The 22847-nt window shown below is 36.7% G+C and overlaps 1 protein-coding gene across 2 annotated transcripts in view; it reads right to left on the bottom strand.

Moving 5' to 3' along the window:
* Vps13B (vacuolar protein sorting 13B) overlaps nt 1-22847 on the bottom strand; it is a 965007-nt gene that overhangs the window by 502425 nt on the left and 439735 nt on the right. The gene's annotated exons all lie outside the window — the stretch shown is intronic.

Here is a 22847-nt window from a genome sequence, read left to right as displayed (position 1 = left end):
AAGAAATCTGTAACTTTTCTGGAAGAAATGTTTAAAAATATGTAACAATGTTAACTCACATACTCTGGCTGATTGAACTGTCTGGGAGGTTTTCTTTATATGACTATTTGACATGCAGGGTAGGACACTCTAGAATCAGCTGGAAACTGATCACTACAGTAAGATCTAGAAAACTTCAAACTCTAGAACTTCTCAATGTACAGTCTACTCAGATGGCACAAAATCAAAGTACAAAAACTAAAATATCAAATATCTTGTGAACTGAGGGTGCTGGGAAAATGTATGCTGCACATTTCAGATCATCATTAAAAATATACTAATTATTATTATTATTAGCCATATGGTACAAGGAAGCCTGAGGCTTATGCTGCACCAGCCAAAAAAAAAAAAAAAAAAAATTCCCGAGTTACCCCCCTGTGTGTGTGTGTGTGTGTGTGTGTGTGTGTGTGTGTGTGTGTGTGTGTGTGAGAGAGAGAGAGAGAGAGAGAGAGAGAGAGAGAGAGAGAGAGAAGTAGAAAGGCATCACCAAGAAAGAGAAGAATGATGATATCCAGCTCAGGACCCTGGGTTTGCCAAGCCCATACTCACCAGATGTGAGCCCCCGGGGTTAAATTCCAACATATTTCTATTCAAAAAATTTTTCACTGGTGCTCAGCATTGTTTATGATATAACCATGCATATTATCATCTGATAGAGTTACTGGCTTTCACTTTGTTTCACATTGTTACTAATTCTTTCATTTCCCAATATTTCTTAACAAACTGGAACAGGATTGAATGGGAGCCAATTTCAAAAAGCAGATTTTAATATTTCCTAAAAATTATTCATTTTTTTTATCCACTTGTTTAAAATTAGTAGTTCAGTTATTATTCGCATTTATCTGATACAGTAATTTGTTTATCTGAAACAGTTTCTTACTTGGCTTTTGAAACAGCTTAAAAAAATTAAAGTTGAAGCAGGAAAAAATTCCGACAACATTATTTATTGTAATGGTATAAGAATGCCATAAATGATATTTAGCATTCTTTACACAGTTCTGTAAGGGTATAATTAATATTAGAAGTGTTTTTATTAAGTCTATAAATGGTAAATTTATAACAACACAAATCCATATCACAAATATGAGATGAAACCCAAAAGTTCCTGAAATGTATTTATAAAATAAATTAGACTCGCCCTGGGTCTTATTCGTCACCTTCGAAGTAGTCTTCCTTGAGAGTGTAAACACTGATCCCAGCAATTTTCCCATGATTTGAATGCGTCCTGAAAGTCCTTCTTTGTCATAACATTCAGCACTGCCTGCGATTCAGTTTGGATATCTACACTGTCAAATCTTCAACCCTTCAGCTTGATTTTCATTCTTGAGAAGAGGAAGAAGTCGCAGGGAGCTAAGTCTGGTGAATGGGGGGGGGCAATTGTCATGCTGTTGGATGCCAAAAACTGTGCCACAGCAAGAGATGTGTGGGCCGGCATGTTGTCACGATGAAGGACCCAGTTCCTTGTGGGCCACTTCTCTGGGTGTTTCCTCCTGACAGCTTCCCTTAACTGCCTGAGGATGTCGCAGTAGAACTTTGCATTGACTTTTGTGACATTTTCCAGGGTGGTGCTTTATGACGGATGCCCGCAGTGATCGTCGTCATCAACCGACATTCGACTATTTTTAAAACGGTTAAACCAGTAGTGGGTCGGTATCTGGCCTAAAGCATTATCACCAAAAGCTTGTTTCAACTTCTTATGGATTTCTACTGCTGTGTCGTTAAGAAGGAAACAAAACTTGATGCAAGCACGTTACTCTCACATCAGCCATCGCAACAATCGCAAACTATGCAAAAAACACTGCCAAAGAACTGCGCATAAACATTCAATGACTCTATCCAGCCCAGTGCTACATGGCATACTGATTTAGAAAGGATGCATACAGTGTTACCCAGCACCACAAGTCCATACTAGACGTAGTTCCCACACAACATTCAAATTTTTAAACCTTTGGGTAGCACCTCGTACATAACATAATAGTGTAGTATGCTGTTCTTGCATAGCCTGGAATGGTGTAATGTTATTATACTCATATCACTGTGTAGTCTGATGCATAATGCACAATGATGTGTTGTTCATATGGTATTTTTAAATTAAATAAAAAATTATACGCGCTGTTTGTCCAGGTTAGGGGTCAGTGACATGGATGGAATGCTTGTTGTTCCTCCACGTTGATATGACCAGCCGAATTTTTACAAGCCCACCGGTCAGGCCTGATGCTCTTGGTTTTATTTTGGTGTTTCCTTCACCCAATATTTCTAAATTAAATAGAAACCAAAATTAAATTAAATGGAATTCATATAACAAATACATAACATAATAGTGTAGTATGTACTGCTGTTGTTGCATAGCCTGGAATGGTGCGATGTTATTATACTCATATCACTGTGTAGTCTGATGCATAATGCACAATGAAGTGTTGTTCATAAGGTATTTTTAAATTAAATGGAAATCAAAACCATATCTCAAACTAGAATGGCAAAGCTAAAAGCTCCACATAGTGGGAATACTTTCACTCAGCAGACTGCTATGGTGGCAGTATTTATGAATCAGGGCTTTATATGGTGTGCTACTGTCTCTTGCTTGCCAAGTAATCTGTAGAGGAACATAAAACAGCCAAAGGGGATGTCTTCGCATATTTTTGACATAAAGAGGGTGAATAGATTAAATGCAAATTCTGGAGGCCCATATATGAGGGTTGAAGACGACTGATACCCTCAAACAGGTATTAACCCATTAATGCCTATGAAAAAAACTACCTATCAAAACTCATTTCACTCAATATTATGGTGAAGTTATAAGTCAAGGAAACAAACAATACCAAAATTTCAAAGAAAATACAGTCATCCTCCAATTTGTGCGGGGGGTTACGTCTTGGGAAAACACTGTGAGGTCCAAATCCGTGCAATGTGAAACATAGTTTATATGACATAACGAGGGTTCCGTACCTGTACACAAAAAATACATACATATAAATAAATAAATTGAAAAAAAAAATTGTCTTCATTCGGTAATAAAAAAATACAAAAATTAGAAACGTCCATAAAATTAATCTTGCTAATACCTCTAGATTTTTAATATAAATTCATTGCTTCTTCATCACTGTTTTCCTGTGATAAACTTGCAACAGTATCCAGCACTTTTTAAAAAATAAATTCGTTAAAATTGTTTGCTTAGAAGCACTGTTTTTCTCTACAAATTTCTTCATAAGGAAATAAAGCTAACAATAAAGTTCTGCAAAAATTTAAACTCCTCTCCAAATTAGGATCCCTAACCAGAGCTTCTTGGCTAAGCTGATTTGCAAGTCTCTCAGCTGGTCTCTTCGCAGTCAAATTTTTGTGTGCATCTGGAGTTTTTATCATTTTTGTTATCTTTTTTCGCATTGCGAAAAAATATTGTCCACTGATAATTGTTCTCTATAAGATTCAAGGACTGTGCATTTTCCTTTGTGTGAACTTTAAATCACTCAACTACTCAGAGTCATTTGGAACTCTGTGATATCTGCTGGTTCCAGTTGTTAAAATTCCTCTCTGCTAATCATTTTGCCAATTCTCACAATCTCAACTACCTCTGGCATTTCGACCATGGCTTCTTTAGTGCAGCTTTGTGGCCACAGCTTTTTCCACACTGCATTCATTCTTGAGTTCTTAACTTCACCCAATGCAAATTCAATATTTTTTACATCAAGAATGTTATAATTCCACCAACAATCTTGAATTGAAAGACTGCCTATTCCATCAGTAGCTTCTACCAATTGTAAAAAAGATCTTCTTAGGTAATAAAGTTTAAAGGACGCTATAACAGCTTGGTCCATCAGCTGAATTAACGAACTTGAATTTGCTGAAATAAAGGTAATTTTCACATTTGGGTGCAGATCAGACAAATGTGCAGGATGACTGGGCACATTATCAAGAATGAGCAAGATTTTGAATACTATGTTCTTCTTCAGGCAATATCTTTTTGTCTTGAAGAAAAAGCAATTTAAAAACCAATCCTCGAAGATTTTAGCTGTCATCCAGGCTTTTTTGCTTGATTTCCAATGAACTGGTAAGGTGCTTTTTGATAGTCCTTTAAAAGCATGAGGATTTTCTGATGTATAAATTAGAAGTGGTTTAAACTTAGTCACCCTCTGCATTGCCACATAACAAAAGTGTTAACCTATCTTTTGAAGCTTTGAAACCTGGGGCGGTTTTCTCTTCTTTTGCAATGAATGTTTGGCTTGGCATACACTTCCAAAATAAGCCAGTCTCATCAGCATTAAACACTTGACTTGCTAGATAGTCCTCAGTCGCAATAACATCCTTTAAAGTTTTCGGATACAAAGAAGCAGCTTCCGTATCAGCACTGGCTGCTTCGCCTGTTAATTTTAGATTGTGAGAACTTTGATGTTTTGTAAAATTTTCAAACCAACCCTTGCTGGCCTTATCCTGAAAAAGGCCTCTGAGGTTGGGCAAATTCATATTTTAGCAATTAATAGACTCATACACCAACCATGAAAATATAAGTATTTTACTGTAACTAAAATATTTACAAATAAAATAAATATTTACAAAAACTGCTATTATATTAAATTAAATTATGTACATTGTAAAAAACATTAAAACTATGATGAAATCCTTTGCGATAAAATACACTAAAATAAACCAGATTAAAAGCAATAAAAACGATAAAAAAATTTGCAGGATGTGGTTATTGTGGATCGAGGGCATGGGTTCTGGAACTGTAAATGGCTCGAGAGCCTGCGAATCTGTTCATCCGACCACAATATTATGAATAGGGACAGAGGTATGCGTATGCATCCTCTGTTTGAAACTATCATTCTAAGTACGGATGAACGGTTTTGCTTGGCACGTTCCTGAGCTGTTTCCGCTTCCAGTTCAGACCATGCGCCGACTGAACCATGTGTGTAAGTACCGTGAGCCTGTTATATAAGGACGTGCTGCAGGAAGTTTTGTTACTGCTGAGGAAGGAAGCCGATGCTTCCGAAAGCTCCAGATTTTTATCGTTTTTATCGCTTTTAATTTGGTTTATTTTAGTGTATTTTATCGCAAGGATTTCATCATAGTTTTAATGTTTTTTACAATGTACATAATTCAATTTAATATAATAGCAGTTTTTGTAAATATTTATTTTATTTTATTTGTAAATATTTTAGTTACAGTAAAATACTTATATTTTCATGGTTGGTGTATGAGTCTATTTATTGCTAAAACCTTACTGGCCTGAAAGACTTTTGTAGTAGATGGACTGGCTTCTTCTTGTAAGCGATTAAAAATTTGCAGAGCTTTGGCGCAAATAATATCTGAACAAAAAGGCATTCTCTTTTGATTAAGATCTTCTATCCAGAAAGAAAGTAATTTTTCAGTTTTCTCTATTAATAGATTTCTCACTTTTGCAGTGCTTTTTGCAGCCAATTGATGTGGAACAGATAACTGAACTTTTAATTTTCTCAGCATTTTCCCTAATTTGTCAAATGCTAGATTCATTTAAACTGTATTTATTGGCCAATGTCACAACCTCTTCACCATTTTTTAACTCCTTAACAATTTTTAATTTTTCCTCTAAATTAAAAATTTTTTTTTTTGTTGTAGCTTTCTTCATTTTAGGCGCTAATTAAACACATACTTTATATAGACAAGAAATATTAAATCAGCAAAAGCAGTGCTTACCGATAAAAACACTTTATGTTGCATGAACCAGAAAAAGATTCTGTCTGAACAGCTAATGCAGGATAACTGATGAAGGGATCCCGAATAAGGAAGTTGTTTCAAAAATAACTGGACAATTTGTTTATTTATTGCTACATTTGGTTATAAGAATCAGTTTTGAATGCCTTTGTGATATTTTTCTGGAGGTCACGACCATAAAACAATAAAACAATTTGCATTTTCTGGTTTATTGGCTTTTCTGTTAATGTAATCTAATTATAAACGGGCAGTAAACTCAATCTTATTGCATTTGCAATAATACTGACAGCTGATTTTCTGTGGGATTTTACATTATTATTATTATGGTGAAATTCTTTCTCCTTCAATGAAATCTTCAATCATGTAAAAAACAAAAATAAAATTTCAAAATCTGCTCTTCATTCCTATTTTTGAAGCTTCATAAACAAAAATTGAGCAGGTAGCGAAACTTGGCGTGCAATATGAAATTTTGGTAGTAGATACCTGACAGCACAAATAGCGAAACCGTCCAAATTGAGGGATGACTGTATATTTATTTTTTTAGAAAAACGCATCCTCAACATTAGGCAGATAAGTGGTATTTTTCAAAGCAGCCTTTTTCAATGCACATTGATTTCTGACAATTCCTACATGACCACCTAGCTTTCATATGACATACACAACATTTTAATTGTCTATCAAATTTTTCTGGAAATTTATGGCCTTCACTAATTTTCATGGAACTTCTGGCTTTTCACTTCTTGTTGATGCAGCATCTTTCAAATAACTTTGTATGATGTTTTGACGAAAATTTCATTGATTCATTTTTATTTCTGATGTCATTTGGTGCATCTTCCACGCATTAGTGATGATCATATCTAACATATGTAAACAGGACCCACCACCATTTCTTGCCTCGTATCACTATCTTGTACAAAGATATACATTGGCCATGGGTATCTACACCATCCATTCCACTATTATATGATGCAAATGATGCAGGTGGTTCTACATTGACCTTATCTTTTGACCATTTTACGTATTGTAATAGTTCAACAAAATCATAATTGGTAAAAATAGAACATACATTGTTATCTTTCCATTTCATACATAATATGCCATTGATGACATCAAACCTATAGTCATACATACCTCTTTCCATTTTTTTTCATTTCTTTAGATGTCATAACAGGACAGTGTTGAACTCAATTGTCTCCCACAGTTCCTGTAGCTCTTATTTTCTTCTTTTTCAAAAATATCATCAATGAATACGCTGTAAAATAATTGTCGAAGAAAACTATATGGTTTGATGGATCCGGCACATTTTCAAATAAATCGATAACCACCCTTGCACCTACAGGTATACTCTTCACATTTTTGGTTTCTTTAGTTGGTTTTCTGCAATAGATGTCAAAAGCGTAGCAATACTCAGAAAAACAACTTACCATCCAAATTTTGTAACCTCACCTCACTGGTTCCCCTTGATAAATTGTTTGGCCGGATTATGTCCAAAATACTTCACCATTGACTCGTCTATTGACAGATCCTTGTGAAAAAAAAACCCAATGGCAAAATTGTTTTATGAGCATATTCATTATTGGCCTAACTTTGTACATTCAATCTTAACAATTTCAAATCTCTATTTCTAGATATTGATCTCTTGACATGGCATTATAAATGCATGGGACACCAAAGTCCAGGGACCAATACATTCTTTCTTGAGGAAGGTTGTGATATCCTGTCAAAATCAATATTGCAATAAAACTTCTCATTTCTTTGTTAGCGATAGTAAATTCATGATTGTTTTTTTGTCGAGAATATATTATCGTTTTTCACATATATAGTCTACGATTTCATCACTAAAACGTTTTTCAATATTTTGGATGGGGACAAATTTTTTAAGTCATTTTTCACAGCATCTAACTCACTGGAAAAACAATGTTCACTTGTTCCGAAATGTGCATATTCCGGATGTCTCTTCAGCCATTTTTGCTTTTTTCGAAATAAAGATATACCGTTTAATCACCACCACCATTATCTTCTGGAACATCAACTTCCAGGGGTAAAACATCGTTGGTATTTTCAAATGAAATTTCCATAGAACCAGGAATTTCTTTTGGAAATGAATTAAGGTCCTGTAAAATATCTTCATAATCCGTCAACTCATCCAAATTTGGAGGTAATATGCAAATTTCAAAAACCTCTATCATTCGCTTGATTTGCAATGTCTTAGATAGCTTCCTCAAGTCTGGTGTATTTCTTCTTGCCATAAAAAATCTTCGGTTCCATTATTGCCTGGTTTATGATTCACTATAAACAAAAATAAAACATATATAGTAATGCCTAACATCCCCATTTGAGGATGCTAAGATATAAACAAAGAAAAACCTAGAAAAAATGTAATAAATGAAATTTTGTTCATACTTACAGCATATATTGCATCTATAAATTTGATTGTAAAACAAAGACAATTAAAAACACTATTAAAAAAATTTGATGATAACTTTCGTGAGTCACTAGAGAAAAATAAATTGGCCTCTTGCAACGGTTATAAGATCGGTACTGAAGACATGTGGCACTGATGGCAGTATATGAATCATTTCCTGATATTTATAGATAAATAAATAAATATAGATAAATTTATAGAAAAATTTGTTCTACACTGAATACAAAAAACAACAATAGTGGGCCCAACACTGAATCTTGGGGACTCCACTAATAACATCAGCAGAGTCCCCATAGTAGCAACTTGCCCTTAATGTCATACTGCTCCAATCTGCACAGTAGCCTTCCATTTGCAACAGTATCAAAAGCTTTCCTAAAATCCAAGTATAAAATATTAAAATTATTTTTTGCATCCAGTTCCTTTGTGACCACATCATAGTATCCAATCAAATTGGTCAGGCAAGACCTCCTTAAAAAACCCATGCTGTATCTGAATTTTAATTGCAGCCTTCTTTAGATGATTCTGCAGTGCTTCTTTAACCAGTGACTCTATTATTGTCCCTGGAATATGACCAGAAAAACTTAATTTTTTATCAAGTATTAGACTTCCTAATTCATTTCACAAATTCATTTCAAAGCACTTCCTAATTAATTTCACAAATATACGTGGTCTCAATTCTAATCTCAACGATGTCCATTTCCACTTGCAGTCTGCCAAACCCCATGTACTTTTTCTGACAGAATCTCAGTTATCGGTTGATTCAACTACTGCTCATCTCAGATGCTCAAATTATTCGCTGTATGATTCTTTTTGCCTCAAAGATGGTACTTGTGCATATGTCCATTCTGATATTTCCTGTCAGAGACTTGGCAATTTGGAATCTCCTCTCTTTGATCTTCTCAGGCTTAAAATCTCTCTACCTCATGGTGTCAAATTCATCTGTTGTCTCTACCGTTCTCCCAACTCCACTAATCACTTGGAGCTCTTTGACTTCCTCTCTTTGCAACTTGACTTTCTCCAGTCCAACTTTCCTAACAGTGAGGTAATTTTCCTTGGTGATTTTAATGGCTTCCATTTTCTAGTCACACCGACCCAGCTGGTCGAGATGCTGAGGCTTTTGCAATTACTAATGATCTTGCACAGATTGTTCATTTACCTACAAGAATACCGGACAATCCTAATCATACAGCCAATATGCTTGATCTTTTTCTCACAAACAACCCTTCTAAGTACACGGTCGAAGTGAGAGGTCCTTTAGGCACTTCAGATCACAACTTGGTAATTGTCTCTTCTCCAATGGAACCTTTATCTCATGGCTATTCCCAACCTCGTGTTGTTTGGCATTACAAGAATGCAAAATGGGATGACCTGCGAGACTTCTTTTCTTCTTTTCCTTGGTCAGATTACTGTTTCAAAAGTTCTGATGTCAACGTTTGCTCAGATCGTGTCAGTGTAATTATTCTTACAGGAATGGAATCCTTTATCCCACACTCCACTTTATAATCTCATCCTTTATCTAAACTTTGGTTTTCCAATAAATGTGCTAAGGCTGTTCAAGAGAAGAATGATGCATATCGTAATTGGCTTCTTTCTAATTCTTCAGTTTCATTTTCTGCCTACACCAAAGCTCGCAACAATTGTAAAGCAGTTATTAACCAGTCCAAACTAGAGATTGAACAGGCTAAGAGTAGAAAACTTGCTTCTTGCCCTAATGGTAGCCGAGCATTCTGGTCTCTTGCCAAAGCTATTGGCCGCAACTTTTGCCCATCTCTGCTCCCACCTCTGTCCAAACTAGATGGTTCTGTTGCCACCTCAGCCAAGGATAAAGCTGACCTGCTAGCATCCCATTTTTCTTTCAACTCATGCATTAACGATCTTGGTAAAACACCTCCCACTATTCCCAACACACTCCATTCAATGCCTCCTGTGTTCTTCCGTCAAAAGGATGTCAGGAGGATTTTGACGAATCTTGATGCTAAGTAAGCTCCAGGTCCCGATGGTATTTCTCCACTTGTTCTCAAAACCTGTGCTCCTGAACTTACTCCTATTCTTTGCCGCCTTTTTTCACTTTCTTATTCTGAAGGTGTTTTTCCTTCTGCTTGGAAATTTGCTCATATCCAGCCAGTTCCTAAAAAGGGTGACAAATCCCTCCCATCCAATTATCGTCCCATTTCAATTACTTCTACTCTTTCTAAAGTAATGGAGAAATCAATTAACTGCCAAATTTTAAACTACCTAGAAACCTTCCATCTGATCAACGATCGCCAGTATGGATTCCGTCAGTGTCGATCCACTGGTGATATTCTGGCTTATGTTACCCATTTATGGACTAATTCAATGGAAAGGTTCGGCGAAACACAAGTTAGTTAATTAGTTATTTGGTTTTTAGGAGCATTAGCAACTAAAGCCATATTGCTCCAGGATATGCGGTGGTCATTCCCTGACCTTTCTGCATCCTCGTTTTTGGTGGTGACGGGCTCGAACCCCGGTCTAATCAAGAAGCGTGTGCTACGCACTGCTGCTCCTTCCCACCTGGCTACGGAGGCGCCTTGAAACACAAGTAGTTGCTCTAGACATCTCAAAGGCTTTCGATCGTGTTTAGCATAATGATCTTCTAAACAGGATTCCATCTTATGGTTTGCCAACTGTTTTTAGTAATTGGTTATTCAGTTTTCTCTCTGATCGCTCACTGAAGGTGATGGTAGATGGCTCTCTGTCTTCTAACTTCTCCACTAATGCCGGTGTCCCCCAAGGTTCAGTTCTTTCCCCCACTATTTTCCTCTTGTATATTAATGACCTTCTTCCATTGACTGGAAATCCTATCCATAGTTTTGCCGATGATAGCACATTGCATTCCACTTTCCATTTTGAGAAACCTTGTCCTGCTCAATCAGCTTCAACTTCTCGAAAATCTGCTACCAATTCCTTAAATGCCGATCTTCGGGTAATTCTCCAGTGGGGCAAAGACAACTTAGTTGATTTCAACCCTTCTAAAACTCAGTCTTGTCTTATATCTCACAAAAAGGATTCTTCTGCTCCTATGCTTATCTTTAGTGACACTCCGATTTCTAGGCAAAATGATATATCTCTTTTGGGGATTACTCTGACTTCTAATCTCTCTTGGCACAAGCACATTACAAATATTGCTTTCTCTGCATCTAAAAAACTTGGTTTTCTCTTTCGCTCTCAGCGTTACTTTTCTTCCAAACAGCTGCTCACTCTGTATAAATCGCAAATCCGCCCTGCCATGGAATATTATTCCCACATCTGGTGTGGTGCCTCCAAAACCTCTCTCAGGCTTCTTGATTCCATTCAGAAGAGGGCAGTTAGGTTAATTAATGACTCATCTCTAACAGAGTCTCTCCACTCGCTTTCTCATAGATGTACTGTTTCTGCTGCATGCCTCTTCTACAGATACTTCCATGGGCACTGTTCTTCTGAATTGGCTTCTATAATTCCCACTCTCTCTTTCAAAACAGTCCGAACACGTGCCACCACCAGCCAACATCCATTTACTGTCCAACTTCAAACCCACAGAACCAACTTTTCATCTTCCTCATTTATTCATTCAACTGCCATTTTCTTGAACAACTTTCCTTCATACGTATTTCCTGAAAATTACAATCTACAGAAGTTGAAATCCAATGTGTACAAATATCTTCTTTCGTCTTCTGAACCTCCAACCCAAGCATGGTACTAAGTACTATAGGTTCTAATACCTCTCGTGTTTGGGGTTTACATAAAAAAAAAAAAAACACTAAGGAATCTAATACTACCTCAGAAAGTAATTCAATGAGAATTAAATTGAAGATCTGGGTCAGGATGTAAGGCATGGGAAAAGTGTATTAAGGTTGTTTTTTTGCTTAAAAAAGATTAATAGCTGTTGCTTCTGGCCTAGAAACCTAATGGGACCTTGTAGCTGCCTTTGAATAAGATGCATATTTGGAGAATGACAGGGGAATGAAATATCAGCCACATACATAGATATCTTAACTGTTTCAGGTACACATTTTAGTTATACCATTAATCCTAATGGCAAAGAGTATTGCATTAAACATAGAGCCTTGAGAAACTCCTTCTTGTAATCATATATAGGGAAGAGAAGAGTAGAAACATACTTGAAACAATCCGTCAATCTTACTTACAACATTCTGGATAAAGTTTGGGAGATGACCCCAAATGACAGACCTACGTAGATCTTGAAGAATCCCATATCATCAAGTATTGAATGCTTTTTTTTTTTTTTTTTACAGGCCAGCCATATCTTAATTCATTCTTGAGAAAAGCTTCATTTTATTTAATCATTCTCTATAAAATTTTTATTTCTGTTTGTGACAGCTTTTTTCAATCGAGGAGACACATTATTTCACTGGCTTTCGACCTTTCCTTGGTTTTCACTTCTGAAATTTTCTTGTGTCTACTGTAGTTTTTCATTTTTGGAAACCCTAAACCTGCAAAAGAAATACTGTTTCAGTGGTTTTGATGTTTTCCTTCTTTTAAAAATTTTTACTTAATTTCTTCTGTAGTCAGTAGCAACAAGAATATTCAAAATATTCCTTCTCCAGTTTTCAAAGATACTTCACTATTTGTCAAAATAAGTATTATATGTACTGCTAGTATAACAGATGGCAGTATGAACTGCCTTGAACAATTCTGAGACAAATCTGTTCATTAATGGACACTATTTGAAATTATTTTTAAAATGCCCTTCAAAACACACACACACACGCACACACACTTCATTCAGCTCACACATGAAAAACACATACATATATATATCGTGAGAAGATTTTATAAATTAGAATTATCTTAAACAGACAAAAAAATCATGCATTATTAAACATAGCTGTTTAATAATGCTTTGTAACAACCTTATACAGGCCTATCTTAGGCCTAGGCAAACTAGGCATGTGCCTAGGGCCCATACTTGGCCTGTAAATGGACACAGCCAAAATCGGCGATATCCAGGTGTAACAACGAGCATGAGTGCTCGTGTTCCTTATAAAATTTGCATATAAAATATACTTTCAATTTGTAATGCAGCTTTTAGTCAAAATGTGCATGCCACCGACATGTTCAGATTTGTATATATTTCCTTAGAATATATGCAGATTTATTTTCTTTACATTTTTATATTGATTCTGTAATCCTAATTTTTTACTATTAAAGTAAGGGCGTTTCATAATAAACATTTTTACAAGGGCCCCAAAAAAATTTGCTGTCAATCCAGAGAAATCAAATTACCTATTGAATTTCTGAAGGCAAGTGTGGGAGTACTGCAGGGGCCAGCACAAATAAGTCAAATTAGAGAAAAAGGTTAAAGCTGTATATACATCCACGGTCATTTTGTCAATCCCATTCCCATTGGCTAGTGGCTAGTATTCATTTTCATCATTTCCATATGGGATAAATAGAATTGCCTTGCAGAAAACATCATACTGCATTTATTAAATTGTAAAGGAGGTGTGACAGCATAGCAAAGACTGGTGCTTTATTTAGACAAATTTGGTTATCAGCAGCCTTTACTTTTCTTGCAAGTGACAGCTTTCTGGATCAGGGTGGAATCAAGTAGTAGAGCTTTCTCCTCCTTTTAATATTTTGGCTTTTCTTTCAAAATTTTCCATTAGGTTTTCTGTTCACAGTTAACAATTTATTACAAAGGTGCCCATTTGAATTAAATCTCCATTGCTATTCTTTCGAGGAATGACCACCATGAAACAAAAAACAATGCACCCAGCACTGTCCAAAATTACCTATAAAAACATGCGGTTTCTTATCATGGACCAACCTACTGATGCAACAATCCCTTTAATGGTTAATAAATTATTAATTCTGCTTTCAATAAAATAAAGATTTCTTTCAGTTTTGGTTTAGTCTAATTACTTTAATATTTGTAATTATAGATATTATTATTATTTTTAATATTATTATTATTAGCCAGGTGCAAGGAAGTCGGAGGTTTATGCTGCACCAGCCAAAAAAAAAAAAAAATCCCATGTTACCCTGAGAGAGAGAGAGAGAGAGAGAGAGAGAGAGAGAGAGAGAGAGAGTCAGAAGTAGAAGGGAATCACCAAGAAAGCAAGAAAGAAGAATTATGATGTCCAGCTCAGGACCCTGGGGTTGCCATGCCCATACTTACCATATGTGAGCCCCTGGGGTAGTTATTAACCATTTTGTGATATGATATTAATTGTATGTGGAATAATTTTTTTCTTATTTCTACAAGTTGATTCTTCACATTTCAAAAAGAAAACTACTGGAAATATATAGGGTTATCATAATTAAACTGTTCTTAATACTCTCTAGAGCAATATGTTTCAGATAATGAAACAAGTAAATGCAGGAGAGAATGCCATGGAAAAGAAAGTTGCCACAGTTGGCAAAAGTGATGCTGCAGTTTGTGTATTTTGCATCTTTATACCATTTATTTTTGGTATAAAAGGAAATGTGAGAAGCAGCACTAACAGAAAGCAAACACCTCTTGCATTACCTTAGTGCACATTTTATGGTGAACCTTTACTAATATGATAGTTGCAACTCAGGAATACTGGCATCAGAAGAATATTCAATGAGGGCTGTTTAACATGCCATCCATAATGTGATAAAAGTTAGTTGTTGTTGTTGTTGTTGTGGTGTTTTCTGGCGCAAGAGCTACTTAGGCCATATTGCGCCGATAAAAGTTAGAGGAAACTGGATGTCTTTTGGGTAAGTGAGGAGGAGGAGGAGGGCAGAAACCAGTCCAACAAATGCAGATTAAAAAATTGTCACTATGGAGGAGTGTTTTAGGTGAGGTGAAGCCCATTTCCATCTGAATGTAAATTCCAGCACCCACACATTGTACAGGAGGCCTCATCCTACACTCACTGAAGGTCATAGTATGGTATGGCTTTACAGCATCATTCATAATTGGTATATTATTATTGAATAGGTTTGTTCTATGAGACCTAGAACCTGCTCTGTAATTGGCCAGTGGTATCAGGAGATGTTGGCAAGCAAAACTGTTCCAGACCCTCAACACCAAAAGACTGCATAAAAAATTGTTCTGCAGGATGGGATGCCTCACAGAGCGTACCTACCCATTGTAAGAATTGTTGTTGTTGCTGCTTTTTCACTGAAAATGTATTAATTAGTAGCTCCTATCTGACAGCTTATACATCCTGCTTGCTTGATGCCCCCCTCCCTGTGACTACTGGGATGAGGTTGGTTGTGAGGTTATCTGAAGGACAATGTCTACTGGGAAAGTATTGTTATTCTCACAGACCTAAAAGGCTATGATGTTGTTGGGATATCAGAGACATGATGTCACGCAGAGATAAGGAATACAGAATTGGAATTAGGGGAGTACGATGTGTACAGAAAAGATAGACATGGGTGGACAGTGCAGTGTTGAGTCAGTTTGGTGTGACATAAGCATTGGGAGATCAAAATTGAGAGTAGGAGTGTGCTATAGGCCTAATGACTCTGATGAGTATAATAAGAAACTGTACAGGGAAATACAGTGGGCCAGTAAATCAGAGAGTCTTATAATGGGGGATTTTAATTTCCCAGATATTGACTGGAATTTGGGGGCTGGTTACTCACACACTAGCAAGGCTTTTGTGGATTTATTGGATGATTGTTTTCTACATCAGCATGTTCGGGAGGCAACTAGAGGGAGTAATACTCTTGATTTGATTATCCGTAGTGATTCTTCATGCATTAAGAATCTGCAGATAAATGAACCACTAGGTGGCAGTGATCACAGTGTGCTGAAGTGGGATCTACTCAAAGAGGTAACTACCATTAGGGGTTAAGAGAAGGGTTATTGCTTTTGTAAAGGCAACTTGGACTGAGACTGTATTTAAATTCTATACTGTGGGACCAACTGATGATGTTACCAACAGCAAATTCAAAATGGGAAGCATTCAAAGAACTTTTCTTGGAAGCTACTAGGCTTTACATACCAACTAAGAAATATTGTTCAAAGTTTAGGCCTAAATGGATGTCAGATGAACTAATGAGACATATGGCAGAGAAGAAAAATGCATGGAATACATACAAATTAACACGTGACACTTGACAAATTAACACGTGACAAGTACTGCATATGGGTAGCAGTAACCCAAGAGAAACATACCAACTGCATGGTACTACACTCAGTGGAAAATGAAAAAGACTTTGGGGTAATTGTGCAGATGGATATGAGGTTCTCTGAGCAGTGCAGCCAGGCTGCCACAGCAGGTCATGGAGTTTTGTCAATGATATATAGGAATTTTGCTAGCAGAGACAAGAAATGATTATACCCTTGTATAAGACAATGGTCAGGCCACACCTTGAGTACTGCGTACAGGTCTGAAGGCCTCATTTTAGGAAGGATGTATAGATGCTCAAACGAGTACAGTGAAGGGCAACAAGATTGGTGAGAGGTACAAAGGGCTTCTCTTACCAAGTGAGGCTTAAATTCTGTAAGTTGCAGCATCTGGAGACTAGGCACCTGAAAGGTGATCTCAATGAGGTGTACAAGGCCTTGAATGGCTGATGGGATACTTCCCATCAATGCCGATGGGATACTTCCACTTGCTCAGATTAAAAACCTAAGGGGATATAGATTAAAATTGAGGAAAGACAGTTGTAGAATAAATGTGCGGAAGTTTGCCTTTAGCCAGCAGGTAGTTGATTGCTGGAACAGACTTCCATCTGTTGTTGTGGAAGTTGATAGCTTAAATAAATTTTTAAGGCCGAACTAGACAAACATTTGGAGTGACCGGATGGGTGAAATGGGAAGGTTTTTTTTTTGGCTGTTGCCCTATAAGCTTGCATCATATGCCTCAACTAATGCTAATATATCAGTATATGGGATGAACCCCACCCCATACACATCAAGAGTAGTCATGTCTTGTGTTCAGTGTGTACCAAGTCATCATGAAGTAAACATCCACGTGTTTGTTGACTGGATCATGAAAAATAGAGTGGAAGAATTTCAAGCAACATTATGCCATTAAATTTTGTGTTAAACTCAATCAAAGCATGACAGAAATGTAAAAAGTTAAAAAGAGCTTATGGAGATCAAGTTATCTCGGGCTCAAGTTTTCCAATGGCACAAGGCCTTTTTGGAAAGACGTAAAGTTGTTCAATATGAACCATGTGCTTGGAGACCTGTCTCAGCAGCAACAACAGAGGAGAATGTGGAGAAGGAGATAGTTTTGATTGTGTCTGTCTGATAGATGACTATGAAACTGATGGCAGATGAGCTGAATATGAGTCACCAAGTCGTATATGACATTTAAAGAGCATATTTGGACATGCACAAAATCTGGCAAAAATGGCGCCAAAATAACTTGCTGAATTAGCATTAGCATTAATTGAGGCATATGATGCAAGAAAGCAAGCTTATAGAGCATCAGCCAAAAAAAAAAAAAATCTTCCCATCTGGTCACTCCAAATGTTTGTCTAGTTAAGCCTTAAATTTATTTAAGGCTATCAACTTCCACAACAACAGATGGAAATCTGTTCCAGCAAACCACCCACCCACTGGCTAAAGGCAAACTTCTGCACATCTATTCTACAACTGTCTTTCCTCAATTTGAATCTATGCCCCCTCAGGTTCTTAATCTCAGGCAAGCGTAAGTATCCCATCAGCACTGAGCCTAGTCAAACCATTGTACACCTCAATCAGATCACCTCGCAGGTGCCTAGTCTTCAGATGTTGCAACTGACAGAATTTAATCCTCTCCTGGTAAGAGAACCCCTTTGTTCCTGTGTTGAAACTAAGCCAGAGTTCTTTCAGCAAGCAATAAGAGGTGATGAAACTTGGAATTTTGAGTATAATCTAGAAACAAAAAAACAAAGTGAAGAATAGCACGCCTCAAATGCAAGGCCCGAAAAAAGCACAAATGGGCAAATCCAGAAACAAAACAATGTTTTTATTATCAGTGTGGAGTGGTGCAGAGAGAGTTTATGCCACAAAGTAAATCTGTCCACTAAACTTTCTACCAAGAACTCCTTAAGTGGCTATGAAAAAGAGGTCTGCCATTTGACTGAAAAAGGCCAAAAACTAAATTTTGCGTCAAGACAATGTGCTCTGCCACTGTATGATGTCTGTTATGGAGTTTTTGACCTTCGTAAATATTCCAGCACTCCAACAGCCACCACATTCCCCATATCTATCACCAGGTGACTTTTTTTTTTTTTTCCCAAAGTTCAAGAATCATTTGAAAGGACATTATTTTTGGATGATCAACAACATTCAGAGCACCATTACTGATGCACTAAAGGACCTCACAGAAGAATGCTTCCAGAACAACATTTTTTATAAAATCAGTTACTTTAATTTTGTAACAGACTGTGTACATGGCCCTCTTCTGAATCCAAATATGCTCTCTTTATTATAGTTAAAGGATTAATAACCTCTTTTGCTGCTTCTTTTTATATAATGATAGATTTCATCAGAACAAGCAGTTGCCTTTTTCCTTTTTGCTGCAAAAATTGCTCTTCCAGCTTCCTTTCAGTTATCATAAAATCATTTCACTCCTAATCAGTATTAGATAAACTTCTGGTATCACCAGATTTCAAATATTAATGTAGTTGCAAAATATTTATTCAGTTTGTCTGCAACCAGTGCAGAATTATCAATGGTTATGCCATGGGGTAACAATGTTGTTCATCAATTTCCATTAATTTCCACCAATTCATGTTAATATAAGCACAGAATTCTTCGATACTTTCATTTTCACTTAGCCCAAGACTTGTAATAACCTGCCTAAACCCCGAGTAACTGGATTTGCTTCAAATTTCTTCTTTCAATTTTTGAATATTTATAAAACACAACCAAACTCTATAATATGTGACAACAGCATCATTATCATTATATTAGATGACAAGTAACCTCTATTTATAGGTTGAAAAATAAAATTTGAACAAAAAGGTGACCTCATGTGATTATAATAAAAATATCTGCCAAATACACTGGTTCTCATCCTCTCTGAGATACTATGAACTAGTGCATTCTTTGATTAAAAAAAAAACCTACATTAAAAAACTGTTTCAAGAATAGTTCTTCTTTGCTCTGCTGTTAGAATTACAAATGAAGAAAATAATTTAACTGTGTGCAAGCTTGCTTTAACATGTTGTACAAAGAACCACTCCTTTAGTCACTCAACTGTACCATTTTTATTTTTAGATCTCTATTCTAATTTGCCTTCATTCTCCTTGCTTCTTTGTCATTACTACTTAACCTTTCATATGAGTATTTTGATTTTTTTTTGTCCTCGCCTTTTCCCATTATATATACAGGGTGTCTCAAAAATATTGGTACAAACGTTTAGGGGAGGTAGGTAACATCTAAAGGAATGTGAATCGCATAGGAACCCATAACCGGAAACATCACTGTAAGTCGGTAGACGGCGCTGTTCATCAGTTTGCGAGAGGGAAAATTTCTGGTTTACTCATTCAAGCAGTAGTCGCCGCACGAAGAGCATGCATCGATATACGAACTGTGAGCTGGCAGACATGCACCTAGTGTATGGATTAGCAAAGGGCAATGGACGAGCCATTCAATGAATTTATGGAGAACACTTCCCAGACAGACATGTACTGGACCACCGTTTGTTTGCACGTGTGCATCAAAATTTGTGTGATTATGAGTCATTTAGAGGTAACAGGAGTAGTGGGGGGAAGACCAATTTCGACACGAACTCCCACCATGAAAGAAAGTGTGTTGAATGCCGTCCAGAATAATCCTACTACCAGCACACGTGCTGTTGCCTCTGCCCTAGGAGTGTCTCATTGCAGTGTACAGCGTGTCTGGCACGACGATTCCTTACACCCCTTTCATCTCCAAAGGGTTCAGTTACTGCTCCCCCAAGATCATCCTGCACATGTGGCTTTTGCGCAGCGGTTTCTCCAAGAAAGTGTTCAAGACTTGAATTTTCCAGCCTATGTTTTGTTCACGGATGAGGCTTATTTCACTCGGGAAGGCTTATTCAATCAGCACAATGCTCATGTGTGGGCTCACGACAACCCACACGGTGTGCACCCCCATGCGGCACAACATCACGTCGCAATAAATGTGTGGGCAGGTATGGTCGGTGACTGCTTAGTCGGCCCATACCTGTTACCATCCCGCATGAACTCCGCTAAATATCGGATCTTTCTTGAACAAGTTCTACCAGGGTTACTTGACGATGTTCCAGCAAATGTGAGATGCAACATTTGGTTTCAACATGACGGGGTGCCTGCCCATTATGGAAGGTGTGTTTGTGACCATTTGAACAGGCGTTTTGGGCGTCGATGGATTGGCCATGGTGGACCCGTTGCCTGGCCCCCACACTCACCTGATCGAGCCTTGATTTATTTCTGTGGAGGGCCCTCAAATCTATCGTGTATGAATTGCCTGTGAAGATGGAAATGGATCTCGTGGCGAGACTCGTCTGCGCTGCTGCTACTGTCAAAGAAACTCCAGGTGTGTTCGACCATGTCCGCCAATCCATGCTGTGTCGGTGTCACGCATGCATTGCGCCTCATGATGGAACCTTCGAGCATCTGTTGTAACATCATGAAATGCATCCATCTCGTACTCCATTGTTAATATTATGTCAAATAAATGTTTGCCACTAATTACTGTCTTGTGTCATTTCTGCTTCTTGTGCCTCCCTCCGCTACTACTTTCCTGTGACGTTTCCAGTTATGGGTTCCTAGGCAATTCACATTCCTTTAGATGTTACCTACCTCCCCTAAATGTTTGTACCAATATTTTTGAGACACCCTGTATATGGGTTCAGCGTTTTTATTGTTTTGGCATGAAATGGTCATTTCATGCCAAAACAATACGTCATTACGGTGGTCATTCCCTGACCTTCCACATCCTCCATATTCGGTGGTCACGGGCTTGAACCCCGGTCTAATCAAGAAGCATGTGCTACGCACTACTGCTCCTGCCCACCTGGCTACGGAGGTGCCTCATATGAGTATTTTGGTAACACTTGTAAATATCTACATTAAATTTTGATACCATTTACAACTAACTTGGGAGAAATCTTTTCATTAACACTGTTATTAATGTCAACATTTAAATAAATCTTTCTGGTCCTGGACAATTCAGAGTTTTGGATCATTTTATACTCTATCATTGTAAAGTAAGCTGGACATTTCCTGCAGTGCTGTAACATGTCTCTGTATTTTCTCTAATTTTATCATGTATTGTACTGGATTTGGAAAATAAACTGACTTGTTATTATCCTTACGAGACAAACTTTTTTTGTCTCGTAAGGATAATTCCCCATTGTTTTTCCAACCAGTACAATCACATGCATCAGTTAGTCACCATATATTCACAGCTGAATTCAGGGAACTAATTTTTCCTCATTTAACCCTTCTACTTTTGTTCTTTAAAACCATCTTCCTTCTTATGTATTTCCTGTAACTTTCAAGTCCAATATCAACAAATAATCTTCTGTATACCCAACCTTCACACAAACACAACACCATACTATGGGAACTATTCTTTTGACTTGATATTTGTAATTCCATCCTTCTTCCAAACCAAAACCTGTGTGGCTATGTAGCATCCATTCATAGTTAAACCAAAAAAACCTAAAACTAACTTTTCTTTTTTCTCCCTCTCTCTACTACCTTCTTCCATATGAATTCTTCTTTTTCTTAATTTATTTCTTCTCTCTCTATAATTGTCTTCCATATGTATTCTTTTTCTTAATTTATTTCTTCTCTCTCACTCTCTCTATAACCTTCTTCCATGTATTCTTTTTCTTAATTTATTTTCTCTCTTTCTCTCTCTATAACCTTCTTCCATGTGTATTTTTTTCCCTTCATTTATTTCTTCACTTTCTACAACCTTCTTCCATAGATACATTTTCCATTTTCTAAATTTATCTCTTCTCTCTCTACCAATTTTTCCTTATGTATTCTTCTTTTTCTTCATTTATTTCTTATCTCTGTCTCTCTACAATCTTCTTCCTTAAGTATTTCCTGAGAATTACAACCTACAGAAATTCAAGTTAAATGTCAATAAGCATCTGGTTTACAGATGCTACAATCCTACACAAAAAGAAAAAAAAAAAGTGCAATAATAACACTCTTAGCTCTGTAATATTAAAATATTATAATCATAATGGCAGTATTTTTTTAAAATTCGTAACCTAAATACTAATTTTAGCATATTATCCTTCAGCAATTTATAATGATGTTACATATGAATATTTATGAAGGATTTTTTGACTACTTTAAAAGTAAATTATGTTAATATTTATGGTAGTTAAGTTTCTGAAAATAATTATATGGTTTTCCAGTATCTAGTACATATTGTTTTTTTATCTTATATCACTTTACGTTTAACACTAACTTTCAAATAAATGAGCAGCACTCACAGACAACATTCACTAACAAAAAACAAGAGAGAAAAACTAAACTTGACTAATGGCAAGGTCTCTCATAATATCTCTGTGGCTTTATGCTACATTGCATAAAGCCACATGGCATTTTGTGGGCAAACTAAGCTGTTCTTTATGCCACGTGGCTTTATGCCACATGGCATAAAGAACAGCTAAGTTTTCCCACAAAAAATTACATATGTGAACTGAAATGAAATTTACTGTTGCTGACTCATCTTTCAGAATGTTCCTGAAGGTTACCAAAGAGTAGGGCAGAAATGGAATTTTTTTTATGTGAATGATTTTACCCCCCCTCCCTCCCAGGGAACTCACTT

Source organism: Mastigoproctus giganteus, chromosome 12, assembly GCF_048544385.1.
Source record: "Mastigoproctus giganteus isolate SK-2022 chromosome 12, ASM4854438v1, whole genome shotgun sequence".
Lineage (NCBI taxonomy): Eukaryota > Metazoa > Arthropoda > Arachnida > Uropygi > Thelyphonidae > Mastigoproctus > Mastigoproctus giganteus.
Note: the sequence above shows the minus strand (reverse complement) of the source record. Positions and strands in the feature narration are given on the sequence as shown.